The 26,170-nt window shown below is 37.3% G+C and overlaps 1 protein-coding gene across 9 annotated transcripts in view; it reads left to right on the top strand.

Annotated features, from left to right (window-relative positions):
* BBX (BBX high mobility group box domain containing) overlaps window positions 1–26,170 on the top strand; it is a 295,180-nt gene that overhangs the window by 78,663 nt on the left and 190,347 nt on the right. Inside the window, exon 1 of one of the 9 annotated variants that reach the window (XM_030801615.1) lies at window positions 2,442–2,523. The exons of the other annotated variants lie outside the window; for them this stretch is intronic. The gene's annotated coding sequence lies outside the window, so the exon portion shown is untranslated. Of the gene's footprint in view, window positions 1–2,441; window positions 2,524–26,170 lie in introns of those variants that run through there. 9 annotated transcript variants of the gene reach the window in all.

Raw genomic sequence — 26,170 nt, 5'->3', positions numbered from 1 at the left:
CTAATGGTGTGCCATTTTATTGTAAATATTGGCATTTCTTAGTAAAATTGTTATATTCTTAAATAAATTTGTCTTAAGCAAAGCCTATAACTTTATAATACTTTATGTTATCCACTTTTGAGCTACTCTTTATGTGAAATTTTTGTGTTAATTTGTCTCCTTAAAACTTTTTCCACATTTTATCTTTATGTATTGTTATGTTTAAAAATCTATTGATTACCCTATCACATTTCTGGTAAAAAAGTTAATTTTCTGTGACCATATGGCTCCCAGTGATTATTTTTTAAAAAGTATTATTAGAGTGATGATTAGAACACAGTAGGTCAAAATTCACATGTAAATTGCAAATCTTTGAAAAATATTAGAGATAAAAATACAATTTTACTAGAAATTTATCTCTTTATGCATCATTGGTGTTTTTCTTCTAATTAATTCATAATTAGTATATGAATATTATTGGGGAGAGAGTTCAGCATATTTTTCATTCTTTTTTAATATATACGCTGGAATTTTGTTTACATAAGTTGAAAGAATGAGAGTACTTAGATAGCAGCGTTGCTCATTTCTTTCAATGATTTATCATTTAAAATTATTTTTAATGATATATCAGCTGATAACTCAATTAGGTCCTTCTCCAATTTTATTTGAAACAAAGAATTGGCAAAGCCACCTGAGTTGCAAAAGAAGAGTGATTGATTAGGGCCATTCACTTTTTCACCAACAGTATTTCTGATTGTCCCCTTGTGTCCTGCTCAGAGGTATTCTTTTTTTTTTTTTTTTTTTTTTTTTTTTTTGGTCCCCTACGCCAAGCAATGCCCCAGAGTGAGAAATTGATGATGGGTGAGCTGTGTGCCTTGATTTTGTAAAATGGGAGAATGAGGGGTTTGGGAAAGGGAAGGTAAGATAGGATAATCTACTCCCCTGGAGCACTCTCAGGCAGGTCAGTTTTAGGAGAGGGTACTTGGAAAAGTTGACATGGAAATTGATTTACTACCTGTGTGCCTACATATCCTTTGGAAAACCATGTGCTTCCAGAAGTTTGCTTATCCCAGTTTGAAGACTATTGTGATAGTCATTGGTGTATTTTGGCATCTTAATTTTTTAATAAGAATTTCTAGGGGGTGTGTGTGTGTGTGTGTATGTGTCCCTTAAACTTAGAACACTGCTGACCAAGGTAAATTGTTTATGCTGTCTAGGGTAATGTCTTAGGTCTTTGGTCTTGATTGCATCTATGTATCTGTTTATAAATTGTCTTTTCCTGCGCATGAGTCTTTGCAATCCTAATTCTCTGTAAGTTTTCCAGATCAGGATTAACACTTGAACTACCTGTAGCTTATCCCCCTTTATATCTTGTGCTAGTCTTACTCACATTGACTAGTACTTTGGCAAAGCAGATCTAAAATAGCTTAATATAGGGAACTACTTGCAATTTTGAGTAAACAACAAACAATTGGCCACAGTAAGATTACTTTGTGCCTCCCGGCTTATTTATTTTGGGTGTCAGTTTATAAAAATACAATAGTACAAAAGACTGCAGATATAATTTATATTAATTCTTTAGTTTTACAGAAAATGAAACTAGAGAGGTTACGCCAATTGCCTGAAGTCACATAGGTGGTAGGAAAAAAGTAGAACCTATGTCCCTTAACTCCCAGTATTATAACCTTTGCTACATCACACATTCTGCTGCCTTTTGCCAAATTGCATTCCTCACCTCAATCCTATTTAATACTATTTCTCTTGAGGACTGATTAGCTTTTGGTGATTCAGCATTATTTTTTAAATGGAAAGGCATTTACTTTCTCATTGAAGACTTTCTCAAAACAAAAAGCTTCTTACCCCCTGGCAGATACTTTCTGCCCCACAATAGGACACAGCTAGGCAAGCCTGGGGCCCTCTGGCCCCAGGCAGTGACCCTGGGGGAGGAAGGGGATATTAACAGGTCAGAGTAGAGGTGGATTGGCAGAGCGGGGGCTGGTGGGAGGTGGGAAGCTTACATCATTTCCCTGCAACTGGGCTCTGGCGGGGCTGTAAGGCCTCACTTTCCCTGTGTAATAGTTTACCAGATTGACAGAGATTCGTAAAAGGAAGGAAAGGTATGGCAGGATGGATGCTCACCCTGTTTATAAATCTGTGCTATTAGATGAAACTGTCAATAAGTAACTAGAAGCAGCCAGGACTGTCTGTGCTTCGCTCTCTCCCCCAGCTGAGTTCCTTTCTGCTCCGCCCCATCCCTGCTCTCTGCTGCTCAGATCAGCTTCCTGCTTCTCATGAAAGCTGCTCCCCTATAAAGCTGGTCTGCTTTCACTGAAAGAATTATATTCATAAGTCTGAGGCTGGTTTTGTGGAAGTATTGTTGGTTTGGTTTCCTTTGGGGGGATGAAGGAGGAGGAAAGAATTTTTTTTTTTTTAAAAAGTGGGGGCAGGCTGAAAGAGCAAAATCATCTTTAATTTTGTTGTCACATCGTGCCGGTGTTATAACCAGCTCTGTAGACTGCCGCACTGAAAACAGTTCTGTGAGAGGTATGTGCTTGAAAAATGGAAAGGTGACTGTTGGCTGTGGAGCAAACTGCCCGTCCAGCAGCTGCTTAGATGGCTGTAAGGTCGTAATTCTATCTAGGGTTTTGATATGGAAAGGGTAATCCTTACTTGAAACGTAGTACAGTTAACCAGCTTAATGGTAAAAAAGGTTAAATATGTGCTTCGTCCCCACATCAGGACTCCTGAAATGCTCGTTCAGGCTGAAAACGTCTAGTCAAATCCACGGTGTTATTCCAGGCTCTTTTGGTGGCGGTTGTCTGTAAACAAGATGATGATTTTTAATACGTCTCTCATTATTTATGAACCACATGACAAAGATTAATGAGAGAGACTCCAAGTAGCCTAGAAGAAGCTTCAGATTCATGAGGAGCTATTTGCACTGACAGATGGCAAAAATAAAAGGAAATGGGTGATGATTTATTGTAATCTAAAGTGAAAGTTTTAAAGTTTTTAGAGGGTGTGTTACATTTAAGTGGAAAAATCTGGAGGGGCCACTAAACTTTAGAAGTATAGCCTACAACCATTGATGCCTGACCTATATTAAGGCCAGAGGCCTTTTGAACACACATGCATGTATATTTTCAAAGGAAATTAAGAAATCTTTATAAATGTTTTTATTCAGTAGTCAGAGAAAAGTATTAAGAACAAGAATATAACCAACACCTAAGGAAGCATGGAGAACTGTATATTGGTTACTAAAAAGCCACATTGTTCTGTTATAGAAAGTTTTAGAAATGTCTAAAGTAGGACAATATATAACATTTTATCATGTGCATTAGATGAGCTACTAGTGCTAGAGACCATTCAAACTACAAAGTAGTTTCTGCTTGATTTGAATTATTTTATCATGGAAGATACTGGAGAACATATGAATGTTAGTATGTTTTAAATTTATTTTACAAAACTTGGGAAATTAAATTGTTTAAGTTAATTTACATACAAAGGTGCTGGCACCATTCTTTTCCACAAAGACAGTAGTGCTTAAATCTTTGAAACCTTTTATTCACGAATAGAATACACTGGCTGTTATAACCCAAGCTATTATAAATTCTTGAGAGTGCACCATTTAAATTTCATTTCTTCTCAAATATTTGTGAAAAGGAGTTGATCTTCATGATCACAGAAGATAATGTTGGGCCTAACAAGTTAAAAATATTAAAAGTTCTAGAGAAGAAGGAATCTGGGAAGTAAACCTAATACAGGCCTCTGAGGAGGACTCACCTCTACACAGAGAGACAGGTGACCATCCTGACTGTCCATGTGTACCTCGCTTTACTGTGCTTCACTTTATTGCACATCACAGATACTGTATTTTTTACAAATTGAAGATCTGTGGCAACCCTGCCTCAAGCAAGTCTCAGCACCACTTTGCCAGCAGTATGCCCTCACTTCCTGTTTCTGTGTTACAATTTGGTCATTCTTGTAATATTTCAAATATTTTCATTATTATCAGATCTACTATGGTGATCTGTGAGGAGTGATCTTTGTTGTTACTATTGTAATTGTTTTGGGGCACCACGAACTGCACCCATACAAAACTGCAAACTTAATTGGTAAAAGTTGTGTGTTCTGATTGCTCCACCCACTGGCCGTTCCCATCTTTCTCCCTGAGGCCTCCCAATTGTCTCAAACACAACAATATTGAAATTAGGCCAATTAATTACCCTGTAGTGGCTTTTAAGTGTTGAAGTGAAAGGGTCTCGTATTTCCCACTTTAAATGAAAAGCTAGAAATGATTAAGCTTATTGAGGAAGGTATGTCAAAAGGTGAGAGAGGTGAAAAGGTAGGTCTCTTACACTAGCAGCTAACCAAGTTGTGAATGCAAAGGAAAAGTTCTTGAAGAAAATTAAAAGTATTACCCCGGTGAACACACAATGATAAGAAAGCAAAACAGCTTTATTGTTGATACGGAGAAAGTTTGGTCTGGATAGATCAAACCAGCCACAACACTCCCTTAAGGCAAAGACTAATCCGGAGCAAGGCCCTAACTCTCTTCAATCCTCTGAAGGCTGAGAGAGATGAAGAAGCTGAAGAAGAAAAGTTTGAGGCTAACAGAGGTTGGTTCATGAGGTTTAAGGAAAGAAGCTGTCTCTATAATATAAAAGTGCAAGGGGAAGCAGCAAGTGCTGATGGAGAAGCTACAGCAAGTTATCCAGAAGATCTAGCTAAGACTATTGATGAAGGCAGCTACACTAAACAACATATTTTCAATGTGGACAAAATAGCCTTCAGTTGGAGGAAGGTGCTATCTAGGATTTTCTTAGCTAGAGAGAAGTCAATGCCTAGCTTCAAAGAGCTTCAAAGGACAGGCTGACTCTCTTTAGGTGCTAATGCAGCTGGTGATTTTATAAGATAAAGCCATTGCTCATTTACCATTCCAAAAATACCAGGACCCTTAAGGATTCTGCTAAATCTGTTCTGACTGTGCTCTGTCAGTGCAACAACGAAGCCTGGATGACAGCACATCTGTTTACAGCAGGGTTTACTGAATATTGTGAGCCCACTGTTGAGACCTGCTGCTCGGAAAAAAATGATTCCTTTCAAAATGTTTCTGCTCATTGACTATGTACCTAGTCACACAAGAGCTCTGATGGAGGTGTACAAGGAGATTAATGTTGTTTTCGTGCCTGCTAACACAGCATTCATTCTATAGCCCACGGATCATGGAGTAATTTTGACTTCAAAGTCTTATTATTTAAGAAATATATTTCCTAAGGCTACAGCTGCCATAAATAGTGATTACAGTGATTGCTCTGATGGATCTGGGCATAGTCATTGAAAACCTTCTGGAAAGATTCACCATTCTAGATGCTGTTAAGAATATTGGTGATTTGGCCAGACATGGTAGCTCACACCTATAATCTCAGCACTTGGGAGGCCAAGGCAGGAGGATCACTTGAGCCCAGGAGTTTGAGATCATCAGCCTGGGCAACATAGTGAGACCTTGTCTCAAAAAATATATATTGGTGATTCATTGGGAGGAGGTGAAAATATCAACATTAACAGGAGTTTGGAAGAAGTTATTCTACCCCTCATGGATGACATTGAAGGATTCAAGCCATCAGTGGAAAGGATAACTATAGAAGTGGTAGAAATAGCAGGAAAACTGAAATTAGAAGTGGAGACTGAAGATATGACTGAATTGCTATAGTCTTACAATGGATACTTGAACAGATGAGGAGGAGTTGCTTCCTGTGGATGAGCAAAGAAACTGGTTTTTCAATTGGAATCTACTTCTAATAAAGATGCTGTGAACATTGTTGAAATGACAACAAAAGATTTAGACCATTATGTAAACTTAGTTGATAAAGCAGTGGTGGGGTTTAAGAGGATTGATTACAGTGTTTTGTTTTGTTTTGTTTTGCTTTGTTTTGAGACGGAGTCTCACTCTGTCATTCAGGCTGGAGTGCAGTGGCACAATCTCAGCTCACTGCAAGCTTCGCCTCCCGGGTTCATGCCATTCTCCTGCCTCAGCCTCCCAAGTAGCTGGGACTACAGGCGCCTGCCACCATGCCTGGCTAATCTTTTTTTGTTTTTAGTAGAGACGGGGTTTCACCCTGTTGGCCAGGATGGTCTCGATCTCTTGACATTGTGACCCACCCGCCTCGGCCTCCCAAAGTGCTGGGATTACAGGCGTGAACCACTGTGCCCAGCCCGATTCCAGTTTTGAAAAAAGTGCATAAAATGCTATCAAACCACATCTCCTGGTACAGATCCATCTTTTGTGAAAGAAAGACTCAATGCATTAAACTTCCTTGTCATCTTATTTTTTATTTATTTATTTTTTTGAGACAGAGTCTCGCTCTGTCGCCCAGGCCAGAGTTCAGTGGTGGGATCTCAGCTCACTGCAACCTCCCCATCCCGGGTTCAAGTGATTCTCCTGCCTCAGCCTCCTGACTAGCTGAGATTACAGGTGCATGCCACCATGCCTGGCTAGTTTTTGTATTTTTAGTAGGGATGGGGGTTTCACCATGTTGGCCAGGATGGTCTCAATCTCCTGACCTCGTGATCCACCCGCCTCGGCCTTCCAAGGTGCTGGGATTACAGGTGTGAGCCACCGCACCCAGCCTCCTTGTCATCTTATTTTAAGAAATTGCCACAGCCATCCTGACATTCAGCAACCACCACCTTGATCTGTCGGCAGCCATTAACATGGAGGCAAGAGCCCTCAGCAGCAAAGGGTATGACTCACTGAAGGCTCAGATGATCACTAGCATTTTTAAAATATAAGATATTTTAAAATTTAGTGTGTACTTTTTTTTTTTTTTAGAAATAATGTTATTTGCTTACTTAATATAGTACGGTATTGTGTAAACCTAATTTTTGTATGCACTGGGAAACCAAAAAGTTGGTGTGACTTGCCTTCTTGTGATACTGGCTTTATTGTGGTGTTCTGGAACTGAACCCATAGGATCTCCAAGGATTGCCTGTCTTTACCTTGGTCATTCTCGAGTGTAGCTGCATATTAGAACCCCCAGGGAAGTTTTTAATTCCTCCCATTTCCCAGGCCTTTCCCGAGAGATTTTAATTTAATTGCTTGGGGATAGGGCCTGGGTATTGATGGTTTTAAAACTATTCCCAGGTGTTTCTGATGTGTAGTCAGACTTGACAGTTGCATTGCCTGAACATTCCTAGTGCTATAGCAGCCTGTTCCGTTTTGGGTACTGTTTGTATCTGCTTTGGTATGTGTCCTCTTAGGTCGGAACTCTTCTGTCACAGAGCAGCTCATGACATATTTAATATCATCTCTCCTCCAAGACTTAGCCTTTCCAGCCTAAATAGTCCTAGTTCCTGTAGTCTTCAGGACTTATTTTCTAGATTCTTCGCTATTCTGGTCACTCCCCTTCCTGGAATTGCTCTTGTTTGTCACTATCACTCCTAAATAGGGTACTTTTGGGACTGAGCCTATCATTCTAGATGTCTGGGGCCCAGCAGAGGATGCAGAGAATACAGTAAAGCTGTAACTCCATAGTTCTGTACATGACACTTCTGTTATTGGTGGCCAAGATTACATTAGTTTTTTTGGCAGTCATGTCACACTGTTGACTCATGTGGAGTTCAAAGTCAGCTCAAGCCCTTAGTTCTTTTTCAAGTACATAAACTACTTAAATCAGGCCTCTCCTTCCCCATGCTTACATGGCTTTCCCACCCCCCCCCCAACTTTATTGCAGAATTTACATTTTTCCTTTTGAAACATAAGAGGAAAACCCAGTGGATAAGTTATTCCACACAGGGAGATAATACAGCCAAACTGAATGCCAGAAATTTATTACATGTATATAGCAGCAATTTTAAAGAATGATCTAGGCCCTTCGTTTGGAGCCACAGTTAAGTATATTCTTATTTCAGTTCATCTTTCCAGTGTGCCTTTTGATTCATCACTCAAAACTCGCTGTTCAGAGTTAAGAATTTACTTGACTGCATAGCTTATTTTAATGTTTGTATTCAGTACTTGGTGAGATGCCTTTTCACAATCAAAATACATTATAACCATTGCATTCTCCTGAACTATTGGCATAACACCTTTATTTTAAAAGGAAATGTGTTGTATCCATCATAACATTCTTGATTAACAACAGAAGGAAATATTTTGCAAATGAGCAGGTGATTTGTGTACAGTTCACTACTGTCAATCCTAGAACCCAAATCTAACTCTGCTGGTCCCCACTTCAGTACTCTTTGTATCAAACCACAATAGCTGATGCAATTTGTCATTTAGGATAAGACTTCAAAGAAAACTAAAAGGAAACAAAAGCTTCCATGGATTCTTCACTGTCTTTTTTTTTGGGGGGGGGATTTAATATTAAACCCCACAGCATTTTAACATATAGCCCAGTCATGGATTTGTTATTCACTCAGTGTTCTGCCCAAAGCAATAAAAAGAGGAGTAAAATAACTAGTCAACATTCCTAAGTTTATTGCAGAGAACAGTTTTCTTATGAATTTGGGCATCCAAATTTTTACTTTCCTTGGAGAGTTAGATATCCCTTCCTTCTCCTACCACCCTCTCACCACCCAAATACACACACAGTTGATGGTAGAGTAATACCATTTTGCTCTTAATAAATCACAGTATGAGAATTTTTGTATATAAAGAGACAGGCATATGTATATCCCATCTCCTCATTTTGCAGATGAAGAAATGGAAGCACAGGAAGTGAAGGTTTGCTGTAGCCATAGTGCTTAGCCAGGGTACTTAGTACATAAGACATACTAGTATATAAGACATGCTTAGTAATTACCTGGGTACTGAGCAGCTTTCTTCAGTACTATTTTCTTCTTCACATAGGAATTGGATTTTACCTTTCTTGTCCCCAAGCTTTGCTCTTGGATACTCATTGCCCTAACTGTTGAAAATGGAACAGATTTTTCAAGAATACTTATTACTTTTGAAAAGCTCCAATGATATATTAAAAGTTCAGATAACCAGGTTTATTTTTCCTGCCCTTGACTTACAGGAAAATAAGCTCTTTTTCTCCCCTTTAAAAATTGATTTTAAATAGTTGTAGTTAAAAAAAGAGGAGTTTCCAAAGAATAAATAGCCTAGGGTCAGTTTGTATACGTATCTAACCCAAATGTTCCCATCTTTCTTTGGGTCCAGTAAGAAATAATGTTCACAACAATGCTTATCCTAATATATGGTAAGACCCACGGTCAACAGTGGGAGATTTAATTATGTTCACTATATTGTACTTACTAAAGCAAGGAAGTATACTTTAATGTATTTTAAAATGGTTTGCAATAGCAGATATTTGAAACAAAAAAGCTTCAGAAGTAAATTTAATCAATCAGACTGGGCTATTTCTTCAGCCTTTTGGTTAATACAGGTTGATTGTGTTCTTTCATAGTTTGGAAGCCCCTGGTTTTATTAACCTGAGGCTGGCATCGTATCATAATAATGCCATGTGATGCTACACTTTTGAAACATCCCTTGGTTTCTCTACCCCAGTATTTCCAAATGTCTGTTTCCTATTTTGTAGGATATTTTATATTACTCAATTAATATTGGTTATATTTTTACATGGCTATTTCTCTCTTTTTAAAAATTTTTTACTTTGAATTTTTGTGGGTACCTCGTAGATATATATATTTATGGAGTATGTGGGATATTTTGATACAGGCACACAATGTATAATAATCACATCAGGGTAAATGGGGTATCCATCACCTCAAGTCTTTATCCTTCGTGTTACAAACAATCTGATTATACTCTTAAAGTTATTTTTAAATGTATGATTAAATTATTATTGACTATAGTCACCATGTTGTGCTATCAACTACTAGATCTTATGATCTTATTCCTTATAACTACTTTTTTGTGCCAATTAACCATCCCCACTTCCCCCCACCCATCATTCTACTCTATCTCCACTGGTTCAGTTGTCTTAATATTTAGCTCCCCAAGATTAGTGAAAACATATGATGTTTGTCTTTCTGTGCCTGGCTTATTAAGTTAACATAATGACCTCCAATTTCATCCATGTTGTTGCAAGTAACAAGATCTTATTCCTTTTTTTTATTTTTTATTTTTTTGAGATGGAGTCTCACTCTGTTGCCCAGGCTGGAGTGCAGCGGCACCATGTCGGCTCACTGCAACCTCCATCTCCTGGATTCAGGCAATTCTCCTGCCTCAGCCTCCCAAGTAGCTGGGATTACAGGTGCCCACCACCATGTCTAGCTAATTTTTATATTTTTGGTAGAGACAGGGTTTCACCATGTTGGCTCCTGACCTCAGGTGATCCACCCACCTCGGCCTCCCAAAGTGCTGGGATTATAGGTGTGAGCCACTGTGCCTGGCCAAGATCTTATTCTTTTTCAAGACTGAATAGTAATTCCATTGTGTATGTGTACCACATTTTCTTTGTTCATTCATCTGTTGATGGACACTTAGGTTGCTTCCAAATCTTGGCTATTGTGAGTAGTGCTGCAATAAACATGGGAGTGCAGGTGTCTATTTGATATATTGATTTGCTTTCTTTTAGGTTGTATATATCTGGCAGTGGGATTGCTAGATTATGTGGTAGCTCTATTTTTAGTTTTCTGAGGAACCTCCCAACCGTTCTCCGTAGTGGTTGTACTGATTTACATTCCCACCTGCAGCGTACAAGGGTTTCCTTTTCTCCGTATCCTTGCCAGCATTTGCTGTTGCCTGTCTTGGATAAAAGCCGTTTTAACTGGGGTGAGATGATACCTCATTGTAGTTTTATTTCCATTTTTCTGATGATGAGTGATGTTGTATACCTTTTTATACACCTGTTGCTGTTTGTATGTCTTCTTTTGAGAGATGTCTAGTCAGATCTTTTGGCCATTTTAAAATTAGATTATTTGATTATTTTTTCCTTAAGAGTTGTTTGAGCTCCTTATATATACTGTTTATAAATCCCTTGTCAGATGGATAGTTTGCAAACATTTTCTCTCATTCTGTGGGTTGTCTCTTCACTTTGCTGATTGTTTCCTTTGTTTTGCAAGAAACTTTTTGACTTGATGTGATCCCATCTGTCCGTTTTCTCTTTGGTTGCCTGTGCTTGTGGGGTATTACTCAAGAAATCCTTGCCCACTCCAAAGTCCTGGCAAGTTTCTCTAATTTTTTTCTTTTAGTAGTTTCATAGTTTAAGGTCTTCGATTACGTCTTTAATTGATTTATCCATTTTGATTTCATTTTTGTATATGGTGAGATATATGAGTCTAGTCTCATTCTTCTGCATATGGATATCAGTTTCCCAGGACCATTTATTGAAGAGACTGTCCTTTCCCCAATCTATGTTCTTGGCACTTTTGTCAAAAATGAGTTCACCGTAGATATATGGATTTGTTTCTGGGTTCTCTATTCTGTTCTGTGTCTATGTGTCTGTTATGCCAGTTCCATGCTGTTTGATTACTATAGCTCTGTAGTATACTTTGAAGTCAGTTAAGGTGATTCCTCCAGTTTTGTTCTTTTTTGCTCAGGACAAGTTTGGCTAGTCTGGGTCTTTTGTGGTTCTATATAAATTTTAGGAATTTTTTTTCTATTTCTGTGAAGAATGTCATTGCTATTTTGAGAGGGATTATATGAATCTGTAGATTGCTTGGGTAGTATGAACATTTTAATAATACTGATTCTTACAATCTTTGAACATGGAGTATCTTTTCATTTTCTTGTGTCCTTTTTGATTTCTTTTACCAATGTTAAATAGTTTTCATTGTAGAGATCTTTCACTTCTTTGGTTAATTCTTATGTATTTAATTTTATTTGTAGCTATTATAAATTGGGTTACTTTTTTTACTTCTTTTTCAGATTGTTCGCATATAGAAATGCCATTGTTGGCATATAGAAATGCTACTGATTTTAGTACACTGATTTTGTATCCTGCAAATTTACTGAATCTGTTTATCAGTTCTGATAGTTTTTGGGGGAATCTTTAGGTTTTTCAAAATATAAGGTCATATCATCTGCAAACAAGGATGATTTGATTTCTTCCTTTCCAGTTTGGATGCCCTTTATTGCCTTTTCTTGTCTGATTGCTCTAGCTAGGACTTCCGGTACTCTTAACGGTGGTGAAAGTAGGCGTCCTTGTCTTGTTCCAGATCTTAGAGGAAAGGCTTTTAGTTTTTTCATCCTGTTGATATGATGTATCACACTGATTGATTTGCATATGTTGAGCCATCCTTGCATCCCTGGGGTAAATCCCACTTGGTTATGATGAATGATTTTCTTAATGTGTTGTTGAATTCAGTTTGTTAGTATTTTGATGAGGACTTTTGCATCTGTGTTCATCAGGGATATTGGCCTATACTTTTCTTTTTTTGATGTGTCTTTATTTGGTTTTGGTATCAGGGTAATACTGGCCTTGAAGAATGAGTTTGGAAGTATTCCCCATCTCCTCTATTTTCTGGAATAGTTTGAGTAGGATTAGTGTTAGTATATTTGGTAGAATTCAGCAGTGAAACCATCAGGTCCCAGGCTTTTCTTTGCTAGAAGACTTTATTATGGCTTTGATCTCATTACTTGTTATTGGTCTCTTCAGGTTTGGGATTTCTTTATCATTCAATATTGGTAAGTTGTATGTGTCTATGTGTCTAGGAAATTGTCCATTTCTTCTAATTTTCCAATTTATTGTTATGTAGTTGGTCACAGTAGCCTCTAGTGATTCTTTGAATTTCTGTGGTGTTGGTTGTAATGTCCTTTTCATGTCTTATTTTATTTATTTGATTATTCTCTTTTTTCTTAGCCTGGCTAAGGTTTGTCAATTTATTTATCTTTTCAAAAAACCAGCTTTTCATGTATTGATACTTTGTATTGTTTTCTTTATTTCAATTACATTTCTTTCTACTCTGATCTTTATTTCTTTCCTTCTACTTTAGGTTTGGCTTGCCCTTGCTTTTCTGATTCTTTAAGATGCATCAACATGTAGTATATTTGAAGTTGTTCTTCTTTTGATTGCAGGCACTTATAGCTATAAAATTCCCTCTTAGTACTGCTTTTGCTTGCATCCCATAGGTTTTGGTATGTTTATTTGTATATGTTTCCATTATAATTTGTTTCAAGAAATTTTTCAATTTCCTTCTTAATTTCTTCCTTGACCCACTTGTCATTCAAGAAGATATTGTTTAATTTCCATGTGTTTAAGTTTCTTTTATTATTGATTTCTAGTTTTATTGCATTTTGTGGTCAGAGAAAATGCTTACTATTATTTTGAAAGTTTTAAGATTTGTTTTTTGGCCTAAGATATGGTTCGTTTTTTAGAATGATCCATGTGCTAAGGAGAAGAATGTGTATTTTGCAGCTTTTGGTTGAAGTGTTCTGTGTATATCCATTAGGTCCATTTGATCTGTAGCACAGATTAAATCCAACGTTTCTTTGTTAATTTTCTGTCTGGATGATCTGTCCAATGCTGAAAGTGGGGTGTTGAAGTCTCCAGCTCTTATCGGGGTCTCTCTCTCTCTCTCTTTAGCTCTAATAATATTTATGTATCTGGGTGTTCCAGTGTTGGGTGCATATGTATTTACAATTATTAGATTCTCCTGTTGAATTAACTCTTTTATCATTATATAGTGATCTTCTTTGTCTCTTCTTCTAGGTTTGGTCTTGAAAACTATTTTGTCTGATACAGGTATTGCCACTCCTGCTCCTTTTCTTTTCTTTTTTTTTTTTTTTTTGAGACGGAGTCTCGCTCTGTCACCCAGGCTGGAGTGCAGTGGTGCGATCTTGGCTCACTGCAAGCTCCGCCTCCCGGGTTCACGCCATTCTCCTGCCTCAGCCTCTCCGAGTAGCTGGGACTACAGGCGCCTGCCACCACGCCCAGCTAATTTTTTTGTATTTTTTAGTAGAGATGGGGTTTCACCGTGGTCTCGATCTCCTGACCTCGTGATCCGCCCACCTCGGCCTCCCAAAGTGCTGGGATTACAAGCGTGAGCCACTGCGCCCGGCCCACTCCTGCTCCTTTTCTTTGGTTTCTACTTGCATGGATTGTCTTTTCCCCCTCCCTTTATTTTCACCCTTCATGTGTCTTTATATGTGAAGTGTATTTCTTAGGCAACAGATCATTGGGTGTTTTTTTTTTTTTTAAGCATTTAATCACTTTGTCTTTTGATGGGAGAGTTTAGTCCATTTACATCATATGTTATTATTGATAAGTTAGGACTTATTCCTGCCATTTTGTTATTTGTTTTCTGGTTTTGTGGTCCTCTTTTCTTTTTTCCCTTACTTTTTGTTTTCCTTTTAATGAAGGTGATTTTCACTGGTGGTATGTTTGAATTTATTGCTTTTTATTTTTTGTTTATCTGTTGTATGTTTTTAGATTTGAGGTTACCATGAGACTTGCAAATAATATCTTAGAACCTATTATTTTAAACTGATAACTTAACACTGCTTGCCTAAACGAACAGGCAAAATTACTTAAGATCGGTGTCTTTACACACCACAATTAAAGTATTATAATAGTCTGTGTTTTTCTGTGTACTATCAACCATGAGTTTTAGTCCTTCAAATGATTTCTTCTTGCTCATAATGTCTTTTTCTTTCAGATTGAAGAACTTCCTTTAGCATTTCTTGTAGGACAGATCTGGTGTTGAAATTTCTCAGCTTTTATTTGTCTGGGGAAGTCTTTATTTCTCCTTTATGACTGAAGGATTATTTTTCACCAGATATACTATTCTCGTTTAAAAGTTTTTTGTCTTAAGCACTTTAAATATGTCATGCCACTCTCTCCTGGCTTGTGAGGTTTCCACTGAAATGACTGCTCCCAGACATATTGGAGCTCCATTGTAGGTTATTTGTTTCTTTCCTCTTGATGTTTTTAGGATCCTTTCTTTACCCTTGACCTTTGAGAGTTTGAATATTAAATGCTTTGAGGTAGTCTTCTTTGGATTAAATCTGCTTGGTGTTATGTAACTTTCTTGTACTTGGATTTTGATATCTTTCTCTAGGTTAGGAAGTTCTCTGTTATAAACCCCTGGAATAAACTTTCTACCCCTCTCTTTCTACCTCCTCTTTAAGTGCAGTAACTCCTAGATTTTCTCCTTTGAGGTTTTCCAGATCTTGTCGGCATGCTTTATTCTTTTTTTTTTTTGTCTCCTCTGATTGTGTATTTTCAGAGAGCTTGTCTTCATTCTCACTAGTTCTTCTGCTTGATCAATTCTACTATTTAGAGACTCTGATGCATTCTTTAGTTGGTGAGTTGTATTTTTCAATTCCAGATTTTTGTTTGATTCTTTTTAATTATTTCAGTCTCTTTATTAAATTTATCTGATAGGATTCTGAATTTCTTCTCTGTTATTTTGAATTTCTTTGAGTTTCCTCAAAACAGATATTTTGAATTCTCTATCTGAAAGGTCACATAACTCTGTGGTCACAAACTCTGTCTGTCCGTGCTTGGCCCCTGGTGCCTTAGTTTGTTTGGTGATGTCATGTTTTCCTGGATGGTCTTGATGTTTGTGGATGTTCATTGGTGTTTGGGCATTGAAAAGCTGGGTATTTACTGTAGTCTTTGTAGTCTAGGTTTGTTTGTACCTGTCCTCATTAAGAAGGCTTTCCAGGTATTAGAAGGGTCATGGATGTTGTGATCCATTTTTTGTCACTGTAGTTGTATATTAGGGGGCACCTCAAGCTTAGCAATGCTGTGGTTCTTGCAGATTTGTAGAGGTACTACCTTGGTGATCTTGGATAAGATCCAAAAGAATTCTCTGGGTTAGCAGGCAGAGACTGTTGTTCTCTTTCCTTACTTTCCACCAAACAAGTGGAATCTCTTTGTCTATGCTGAGCTGTCCAGACCTGGGGGATGGGTGACACAAGCACCCCTGTGACCAATACCACCGGAACTGTTCTAGGTCAGACCTGAAGCCAGCACAGCACTGGGTCTTGCCGAGGCCTGCTATAACCACTACTTGTCTACTGCCTATGTTCGCTCAAGGCCCTAGGGCTCCACAGTCAGCAGATGGTCAAGGCAGGCAGTCTTGTGTCCTTCTTTTCAGGGTGGCAAATTCCCCCAGGCCCTGGGTGGGTCCAGAGATGCTGTCTGGGAACCAGAGCCTGGAGTCAGAAACCTGAGAGGTATACATGGTGCTCTATTCTACTGCAGCTAAGCTGGCACTGAAACCACAAGACAAAGTCCGTCTCACTCTTCTGTCCCCTTTCCCCAGGCAGAGGAGTCTCTCTGTGTCCACAACCACCACCACAGGCCCACAGGGAGTACTGCCAGGGTACCGCTGATGTTCACTTAAGGCCTCAAGCGCTCTTCAGTCAGCTTGTGGTGAATGTTGCCAAGCTGGGTCTTAGTCTTTAGGCCACTGGGCTCCCCTCTGGCCCAGGGTAGGTCAGAAATGGAAGGCTGTTTTTTTTTTGTTGTTTTTTTTTTTGTTTGTTTGTTTGTTTGTTTTGAGATGAAGTCTCGCTCTGTCACCCAGGCTGGAGTGCAGTGGCGCATCTCGGCTCACTGCAAGCTCCGCCTCCCGGGTTCACACCATTCTCCTGCCTCAGCCTTCCGAGTAGCTGGGACTACAGGCGCCCACCACCACGCCTGGCTAATTTTGGCTATTTCTTTTATCTCGTATCCTAAAATACATTCCTGTTATCCTTTTATTATTTTGATGTCTCATAATGATGCTTTTAGTCAGATGTTTTTAACAGGAAATAAAATTGGAATATATACACAACCATGATGAACCATGTATGTATGTGTGAACTATACAGAATTGTACATTTGAAAACTGTAACGTGTGACAAATAGATAAAGTATAATTACTGGTAGAATTAGTTAATTCTTGAGTGGTACTTACGAAGTATTCATATTAATTTGAAAACAGAGATAGGATATCGGGGAAAAACCCATCACATTGGGAAATAGAGATTCAATACACATGCTTTTTGTTGTAGAATTTTAAAATGTAAAGATTTAAAACCCTAATCTCTTGAAATTATTATTCAGAAATTGCTTATAAGACATATCTTCTAAAGCTTCCAACAAATTATTTTGTACATGGCACATTGCAACAGTCATTTTCCTGTTTTTTTCCCTTGTTACTGTTTTTATTATTACAGTTAAGAGACTGAGTGAAGCTCAATAAACTTTAGAAAGAATGCTGTATAGCTGAAATTCAGGGTCAACATACCATGGTTTTTTGGTTTTTTGTTTGTTTGTTTGTTTGAGATGGAGTCTCTCTCTGTCGCCAGGCTGGAGTGCAGCGGCACGATCTCGGCTCACTGCAACCTCCGCCTCCTGGGTTCAAGTGATTCTCTTGCCTCAGCCTCCCGAGTAGCTGGTACTACAGGCATGCACCACCACGCCCAGCTAATTTTTGTATTTTTAGTAGAGACGGGGTTTCACCCTTTTGGCCAGGATGGTCTTGATGTCTTGACATCATGATCCACCCACCTCGGCCTCCCAAAGTGCTGGGATTACAGGCGTGAGCCACCGTGCCCGGCCCATGTGTTAATTTTTAAACAGTGAACTTAAAAACCTCTAAAAATTTTGTATATATATGAATACTTTAGCAACCAGTATTCATAAGAAGTAACAGTTATAGTTTAACTGTGAGTGACAAAGGCTGTTACTGGAATTATTATTATTGTACTTCATATTTAGAAAGCCCCCCAAAATATGAATGTCAAGTGACTATCCAGTTAGGCCCAAGTTAACCTAAATATACATGTGACGTATGTATATAAATAGAATATAGTTCTTCCTTCTTCTCTGTGAAGATTCTAGGACCCCTGTGGATAGGAAAATCTGAAGATCCTCAGGCCCCTGATATTAAATGGTGTAGTATTTTCATATAACCTACTCATGTCCTCCCATATTCTTGAAATCATTCTAGATTACTTCTAATACTTAATACAGTGTAAATGCCATGTAAATCGTTGTTACACTGTATTTTTTACTTGTATTTTTTATTGTTACCTTTTGTTTATTTTTAATATTTTCAGGCTATGGTTGGTTAAATCTGTGGATGTGAAACCCCCAGATCTGGCAGACTGACTGTATATTAGGTAGATTGGTCTGGGAGTGGTAGGAGGAAAGTGCAAAGGCCCTGCAGGGAGAATACCAGAATACCTTGGAGAAACTAGAAAAATCTTATTATGGCTGGAGTTTAGAAATGAGCGTGAAGAGTGGCATGATGTGGGTGGAAACTGGACTATGTGGGATTTTGTGTGCTTTGATAAGGATTACTGTAAGCACAATAGTAGCAGTGAAAAGTTTTAAGCTAAGGAGTGTGGTGGTTGGATTTGCATTTTGTAAAGATCAGCCTGTTTGCTAAGAGGAATGCTTTCAAGGAGGGGACAAGTAGGGCTACAGAAATCAGCTAGGAGACTGGTATATTGGTGTTTCAACGAGCTGGCTGTGTTGAGGATGGGAAGAAGTGGACTCATTGATCATGTATTTAAGAACTTGAGTTAATGGTGTTTTATAATTTACTAGTATATATGAGAATAAGAATGAGTAAACCAGACACCAGCTTGAGCATCTGGGTGCATTGGATGGTAATACTGACATCTTAAGTCCATTCAGGCTGTTAGAACAAAATACCATACACTGGGTAGCTTATAAACAACAGAAATTAATTTCTCAAACTTCTGGTGGCTCAGAAGCCCAGGATCCGTGCATATAAGGTGTCTGGTGAGGGCTCATTTCCTGGTTCATAGATGGGATTTTTTTGATGAGTCCTTACATTGTAGAAAGAGCAAGGCCGCTCTCTGGGGCCTCTTTTATAAGGGCACTAATCCCATTCATGAGTACTCTACCATCGTGATCTAATCACTACCTCAAAGGTTCAACTCCATAAACCATAACCGTGGGGCCTAGGTTTTCAACCTGGCAATTTTGGAGGAACACATTCAGACCATAGCAAGTGACAACTACTGAAACAGGGAAAGATCCAAGGGAAGCAGATTTGGGAGCTGTAGGGAAAAATACTATGTTTCAATGGTTGAGCTTGAAATACCTCTCAGATACCTAGATTGAGATATTCATTTAAAAGTAAAATATGCCTGGACTTCAGAAGAGTGGTATGGGCTTAAAATACAAATTTGGCAATCATTGGCATATATTAATTGAAGCCTTCAGAATGAATAAGACCAGATTAGGAGGAATGTAGAGCTAGTAAAAGCTCTGCTTGGTAACCTTGGCCTGAGGCCCTTCAAAGAAGGCAGCCCTCACCCATGGAATTAGAACGCTGGGAGAAGCACACACTACTCACCTGCTTTTGTTTTTTTGTTTGTTTGTTTGTTTGTTTGTTTTTTGGGTTTTTTTTTTGCTGTTGTTATTGTTTAAAATATTTTTTGAATAAACTTTTTATTTTGAGATAATTTTGGATTCACATGTCATTATCAAAAATGCAGGTTGAGCATCCCAGATCTGAAAATTTGAAGTCCAAAATGCTCTGAGATTCAAATTTTTTTTAGTGCCAACATGATTCTCAAAGGAAATGCTCACTGGAGCATTTCAGATTCTGGATTTTTGAATTCAGTATGCTCAAATTGTATAATGTAAATATTCCAAAATGAAAAAATCCAAAATCTGAAACACTGCTGATCTAGAGCATTTTGGACATTTTGGAAAAGGGTTACTCAGCCTGTAATACAGAGAGATCTGACGTGCCCTTTACCCAGATTCTTATGATAGGTGCATATTCAGTTTTTGTTTTTTTTTTAAAGAAACTTCCAAATGGTTTTCCGGAATGGCTGTGTTTTCATTCCCACCAGCAATATATGAATGATCCAGTTTCTCTGTAGCCTCAACAGCATTTGGTGCTATTGGTTTTTGTGTGTGTGTGTGTTTTTTAAACAACTTAAGCTGCTTCAATAGGTATATGGCAATCTCACTGTGGTTTGAATTTGCATTTTTGTGATGCTTAATAATATTGAACATCTTTTCATGCATTTATTTGCCATCTATATCTCTTTTGGTAAATGGTTCGTGTTTTTTCTCCCTTTTCTAACTGGAGTTTTTCTTACTGTTGAATTTTGAGTGTTCTTTATATATTGTCAATACTAGCACCTTGTTATATATGTGGTTTGCATGTATTTTCTTCATCTGTAGCTTGTCTTTTCATCAGCTTCTTAGGGTATTTGGAAAAGCAAATGTTTCAAATTTCTAAGTCCAAATTACTAATTTTACCTTTTATGGATCATGCTTCTGGTGTCAAGTCCAGTAACTCAAATTTAACTAGCTCTCGATTGTAAGATTTTCTTTTATTGATTTTTCTTAAAATTTTATAGTTTTGCATTTTACATTTAAGTCCATGACCCATTTCAAGTTAATTTTTGTATGAGTTGGTCTCAGGTCAAAGTTCCTTTTTATGCCTGTGTAAGTCCACTCGTTGTAGCACAGTTTGTGTGAAAAGGCTATCCTTCCTCCATTGAATTGCTTTTGGACCTGGGTTAAAAAGAAGACAGGCATATTTGGTGGGTTTCTTTCTAGGTTCTCTATGCTGTTCCGTTAGTCTGTGTGTCTGATCGTCCACTGATACTACACATTCTTGATTACCATAGCTATATAAGTATTGAAATCAGGTAGACTGACTCCTCACACTTTATTCATTTTTTTTCAAATTGTTTTAGCTATTCTAGTTCCTTTGCATTTCCATGTAGAATTTAGAATCTCGTCTGTGTTGCTGTGTCTACAAGATTATAGGATGTGTCAAATCTGTATATCAATTTGGAGAGAATTGCCATCTTTGCTATGTTTAGTTTTCTAATTCATGAACACTGTATGTCTCTTCAGTTATTTAGATCTTCCTTGATTTTTTTTTCCATCAGCATTTTACAGTTTTCAGCATATGTATCCCGGACATGTTTTGTTGGATTCACATTTAACTATTTTTTATTTTAGCTATTGTAATCTTCATTTTAGTGTCTACATGTTAGAATATTTTAATTTTGATGTCCACATGTTCATTGCTCCTAAAGTACAATTGATTAAATATAATATTTAACTGGTATCTTTTGACTTTGCTAAAGTCACTCATTTTAGAAGATGTTTTTGTAGATTCCTTGGGATTTTCTATATAGATTATCGTGTCATCTGTAAATAGGGATAGTTTTGTTTCTTCTTTCAGATCTGTATGCCTTTTTTTTTCCTTGACTTAATGCACTGGCTTGCACTTCCAGCACTATGTGAATAAGAGTAATGAGACTGGCCCTTCTTGTTCCTGATTTTAGGAAAAATATATTCAGTATTTTTCTCTTATAATATTAGCTGTAGATTATTTTTAGATGCTCTTTTACCAAGTTAAAGTTTCCTTTGATTCCTAACTTCATTTTTCTTTTTATCATGAATGGGTGTTGAATTATATCTAATATTTCTGTACATCAATATGATTATATCATTTTTCTTATTTATCCTGTTAATATGGTAGAGTACATTCCTTGATTTTTTTAATATGGACTCATCCTTGTATTCCTGAAATAAATCCCTATTTATGTTGTATAATTTCTTTTAAATATTTCTGAATTCCTTTTGCTTATGTTTTGTTAGGGATTTTTATATCTGTATTCATGAGGAATATTAGTGTGTGTCTTCCTTTTTGGCATCATCTTTGTCTGGTGTTGGTTCTAAAATAATACCAAAATTGTTTCTCTGTTTTCAATTTTACTGATTTCTGCTGTTTATGCTTTTCTTAATTTCTGCTTATGTTAGGTTTATTTTGACTTTTCTTCAGGTACCTGAGGTGAGAATTTAAATTATTGATTTGCATGATGTCCTGTTTCAAAAAAAGTATTTAGTGCTACAGGTTCCCGTCTGAGCATTGCGTTTCCTGTTCTACTAATGTTGATATGCTGTATTTTCATGTTCACTTGTTTCAATGTTATTTACTCCCCCTTGAAACTTTTGACCCATGGATTATCTATAAGTATGTTGTTTAGTTTCCACATGTTGGGGTATTTTCCTGTTTTCTTTCTGTTACTATTAATACTTTCTAATTTTATGCCCTTGTGACCAGGGGAGCCACTCTGTATGACTTCAGTTCTTTTAGAATTTGTTGAAGAATGTGTTTTATAGCATAACATGCAGTCTGTCTTGGTTTGTGTTCCCTGGGCACCTGAAAAAGAATGTGTATTCTGCTGTTGTATAAATGATAATTAGATCCTGTAGGTTGATGATGTTGAGTTCTTATATATCCTTTCTGATTTTCTAATTGTGCTGTCAATTGCTGAGAGAAAGGTGTCAGTGTTTCTTACTATAATTGTGGATTTGTCTGTTTCTCCTTTCAGTTCGATAAGTTTTTACTTTATATATTTTGTAGCTCCATCTGTGCATACACATTTAGGATTGGTATATTTTCTTGGTGATATGGCACTTTTGTCATGATACAGTGTTTCTTTCTGTCTGTGATCATTGTTTTTTGCTCTGAAGTCTACTTTTTCAGATTAATGTAGCACTCCTACTTTATTTTGATTAATATTTGCATGATATACCATTTTTCTTCTTTTACTTTCAACCTACCTATGTCATTATATTTGAAGTGAGTTTCTTGTAGATAGCATATAGTTAGATCATTTTTTTAACCACTGCCAATCTGACTTTTAATTAGTGCATAACCCCATAATCCCTTTATGTCTCTTTACTTCCTCCATTGGTAATATAATCATCTTAAAAGCTTTCTTTAACACATTTAGATCCACAACAGATAGTATTCTAATTTGTTTCAATCATCAAACATAACTGTAAAATTCAAGAGAAGGAAAACCTATTATATTTACCCATATTTTTGTTTACCATGGTTTTTTTTTTTTTTTGTCCTTTCTGATGAATATCAGGTTCTTTCTTTCATTTTTTCTTTTCTGTTTATTAAATGTTTTTAGCTGCTCTTTTAGGGTAGTCTTTTGGCGAAAAATCTCCACGTTTTTCTTCATTGGAGAGTGTCTTTATTTCCTTTCCATTGCTGAAGGGTATTTTCACTGGGTATAGGATCCTGGATCGACAGTCCTTTTCTTTTAGCACTGCAGAACATGTCATTCCTTCTGACCTCTGTGGTTTCTAATGAGGAATCTGTCATTTGAATGTTATTCCCATATAAGTAAGGTGTCTTTTTTCTCTTATTCTTTTCAAGATTTGAGAGGGAGGGGAGATGATTAATTTCCAGAAGTTTGACTATGTTGTATCTTGGTATATATGTTTCTTTGCCACAATTGGGAAGTTTTCAGCCATTATTTGAGTACTTTTTCAGCCCTGCTCTCTTTCTTCTCTCCCTTCTGGATTACAGTGACATGGATTTTAGTTCTTTTGTTACTGTTTCATAGGTCCCTGAGGCTCTGTTTATTTTTTTTCAATATATTTTCTTTCTTTGGCTCAGATTAGGTAATTTCTTTTGTTTTATTTTCTCCTTTACTGATCTTTTTCCCTCTGTCCCCTCCATTCTACTGTTGAGCCCATTCGTTAAATTTTTTATTTTGGTTATTGAGGCTTTTAGTTTCAAAATTTCCATTTGGTTCTACTAATATATCTTCTGTTTCTTTGGTGAGACATTTTATGTTTTCATTTGTTTCAGGCACGGTTCCTTATTAAAGCATTTTTATGATTGCTGCTATAAAATCTTTGTCAGATAATCTAACAACATTTTCATCTTTGTTTTGTTGTCTGTTGATTGTATTTCTTCATTCAAGTTGAGATGTTCTTGGCTTTGGTATGAGAAGTGACTTTCCATTGAAACCTAAATATTTTTGGTATTTTGTTGTGAGACTGTAGATTTTATTTAAACCTCTTGTTTTAGTGGTGCCTTCTGACACTGCTTTAGCAGCAAGAAGAGGATGGCACTGTCTTATTATTGCAAGATGAGAAGTCTGGGTTCCCACCTGTCCTCCTTTGACACCTGAGTGGAAAAAGGAGTTTTTCATTCCTGCTGGGCAGGGGCACAGTCTACCTTTCACCAGTAGGCTTCTGCTGATACTACCCTAACTGGAAGGGATAGGAATGACTCATTACTGTTTTATACATGGCCTTTACTGATACTATGGATGTAGAGGTGGGAAAGGGGGAGGTGGCCTCTTTACTACAGGGCAGTGGTCAAAATCCTGCTACTTCACTAGGCCCCTTCTGATGCCACCCAAACAGGGAGAGGAGAGAGACATTATTGCTGCATAGGGGATTGGAAATTCTGTGTGGCCACACGATTGATTTCTGCGAAATGTGTGTGTGTGTGTGTGTTTGTGTGTGTGTGTGTGTGTGTTAGGGAAAGAAAATCGGAGGTCACTGCTTTTGCTTCTCTACCACCCCCTCAGTATTGGGGTTGTGGCTCATCTTTATAACCTGGCCAGGGTAGAAGTCTAGGTTTAGTCCTCAACCATAGCCAGCGTTGGTTGGTGAGGGGCCACAGTTTTTTTTCTGTGATGATTGGCTTGTGTAGAGCAGTTATTGTCTAAAAGTTTTCTGCCTTGCTATGCTGCTCCTTTTCTGCTCCTTCGGCTAGAGAGAGGTGACTTTTGGGGGGAGCTGGCTTTTTTGTCTGTGCCCTGTTGGCATTTTTGGATTGCCAGCTTCTTCAGTTCGAAATTTCAGATATATGAAGTGAAAGGAAAATCCAGGAAACGTACCACTGTGTTGTTTCTTGGGTTCCCAAAGTCCCTAGCTGCTCTGCCCTTTTTCTACCTTTCATAGTCTTCTTAATGATTGTTTTATATATCATGTCCAGTATTTAAAATTCTACTGTATGGATATGCACGTTTCATTTTTCTGGAAGTGGAATTTATTCACCTGCTTTTTAATGTAGCAGAGAAAATAAAAATGCTGCATAGATTACATTATAAAGAATATAGCTTAGAACTCTAGGTAGAATTATTAACATTGGAATGGGTCTTTCAAAGACAGATTCTCATCTCAGGTAATTTAGATATCGTTCAGCTTGAAGACCTGAGTCGCTGCCTGGTGACAGGCAGTGACACAGTCTTCTTTGATTTTCTTTCCATGTGCTATTTTGGTCTTGGTTTTGTATATACAGTTAAAGCAGGAAGCATATTGGGTAGGATTATACCTTTGTAAGTCATTTTCAGCACTGATGCAGTTCGGTTGATCCTATTGGCCTTCAGTGCCATGGGCCAAATTTATTTCAATCAATGAACTGGTACAGCTCATCCCCTTTAAATACTCTTATTCATAGATACACCAGTAATTTGTTTTTCTAGGTTTGCTTTTTTTAAACGTGGGGCCTAAAAAAATTTTAATTTTTCGATTACCAGCAGTAATATTGGCTTTTTGTGTGTAACATTCTATGAAGTTTAAAACATGTATAGATTTCGTGTACAGTTCTTTGTTAAAAATTTAGAAAAGTTTCATCACCTGAAAAAATTCTCTTATGTTATTCATTTGTGGTCATACTTTCCTCCCAACCCTAACCCCTGGCAACCCCTGTTCTCTTCTTCATTACTGTAGTTTTGTCTTTTGGGGGCATGCCATATAAATGGTGTCATGTGGTATATAACCTTTTGAGATCAGCTTCTTTCACTTAACATAATGCTTGAGGTTCATCCACATTGTTGCTTTATATCAACAGTTCATTTCCTTTCTGTGCTTATCAGTAGTTCGTTATATGTAACTATATATATGCAGTTTATTTACCCCTTGGGTTGTTTCTACTTTATAGTAATTGTGAATAAATCCAGTGTAAACATTCATATACAGATTTTTATGTTAGCATAACTTTTGATTTCTCCAGGGTTAATACCTAGGAGTGGGATTGCATACATATCCTGTACATGAATGTTTATATAAGAAATATCCAGATTTTTTCAGAGCAGCTATGCCATTTTGTACCCCACCTGTAAGCCCTTTATCTTTCTATCCTTTTAAAGAGCATTTACCTTTACTTGTTAGAGAATTTTTATAAAGCCTCTTTAATGTCTTTATCGGTAGTTTCAACATCTGTGTCATTTTAGAGTTGGTATCTGTTGCTTGAGTGTCTTTTTTCTATGCAAACTGAGATTTTTAAATTTATTCATGTGTTGATTGATTTTGAATTTTATTCTGGACATTTTAATTGTTATGAGACACTGGGTCTTTTTTTACACATCCTGTGGAAAACATTGAAATTTTCATTTTAGTAGGCAGTCGACTCAGTTAATTTCAGGATTCAAGTTTGATCCAGCCCTCTATGACTTGTGGTTCCTATGTCAGTTCAGTTTTCAGTCTTTTCAGTGTTATTTGAATTTGTCCCACTTATT

Source organism: Nomascus leucogenys, chromosome 21 (genome assembly GCF_006542625.1).
Source record: "Nomascus leucogenys isolate Asia chromosome 21, Asia_NLE_v1, whole genome shotgun sequence".
Taxonomy (NCBI): Eukaryota; Metazoa; Chordata; class Mammalia; order Primates; family Hylobatidae; genus Nomascus; species Nomascus leucogenys.
This window is presented reverse-complemented; position numbering and strand designations above follow the sequence as displayed.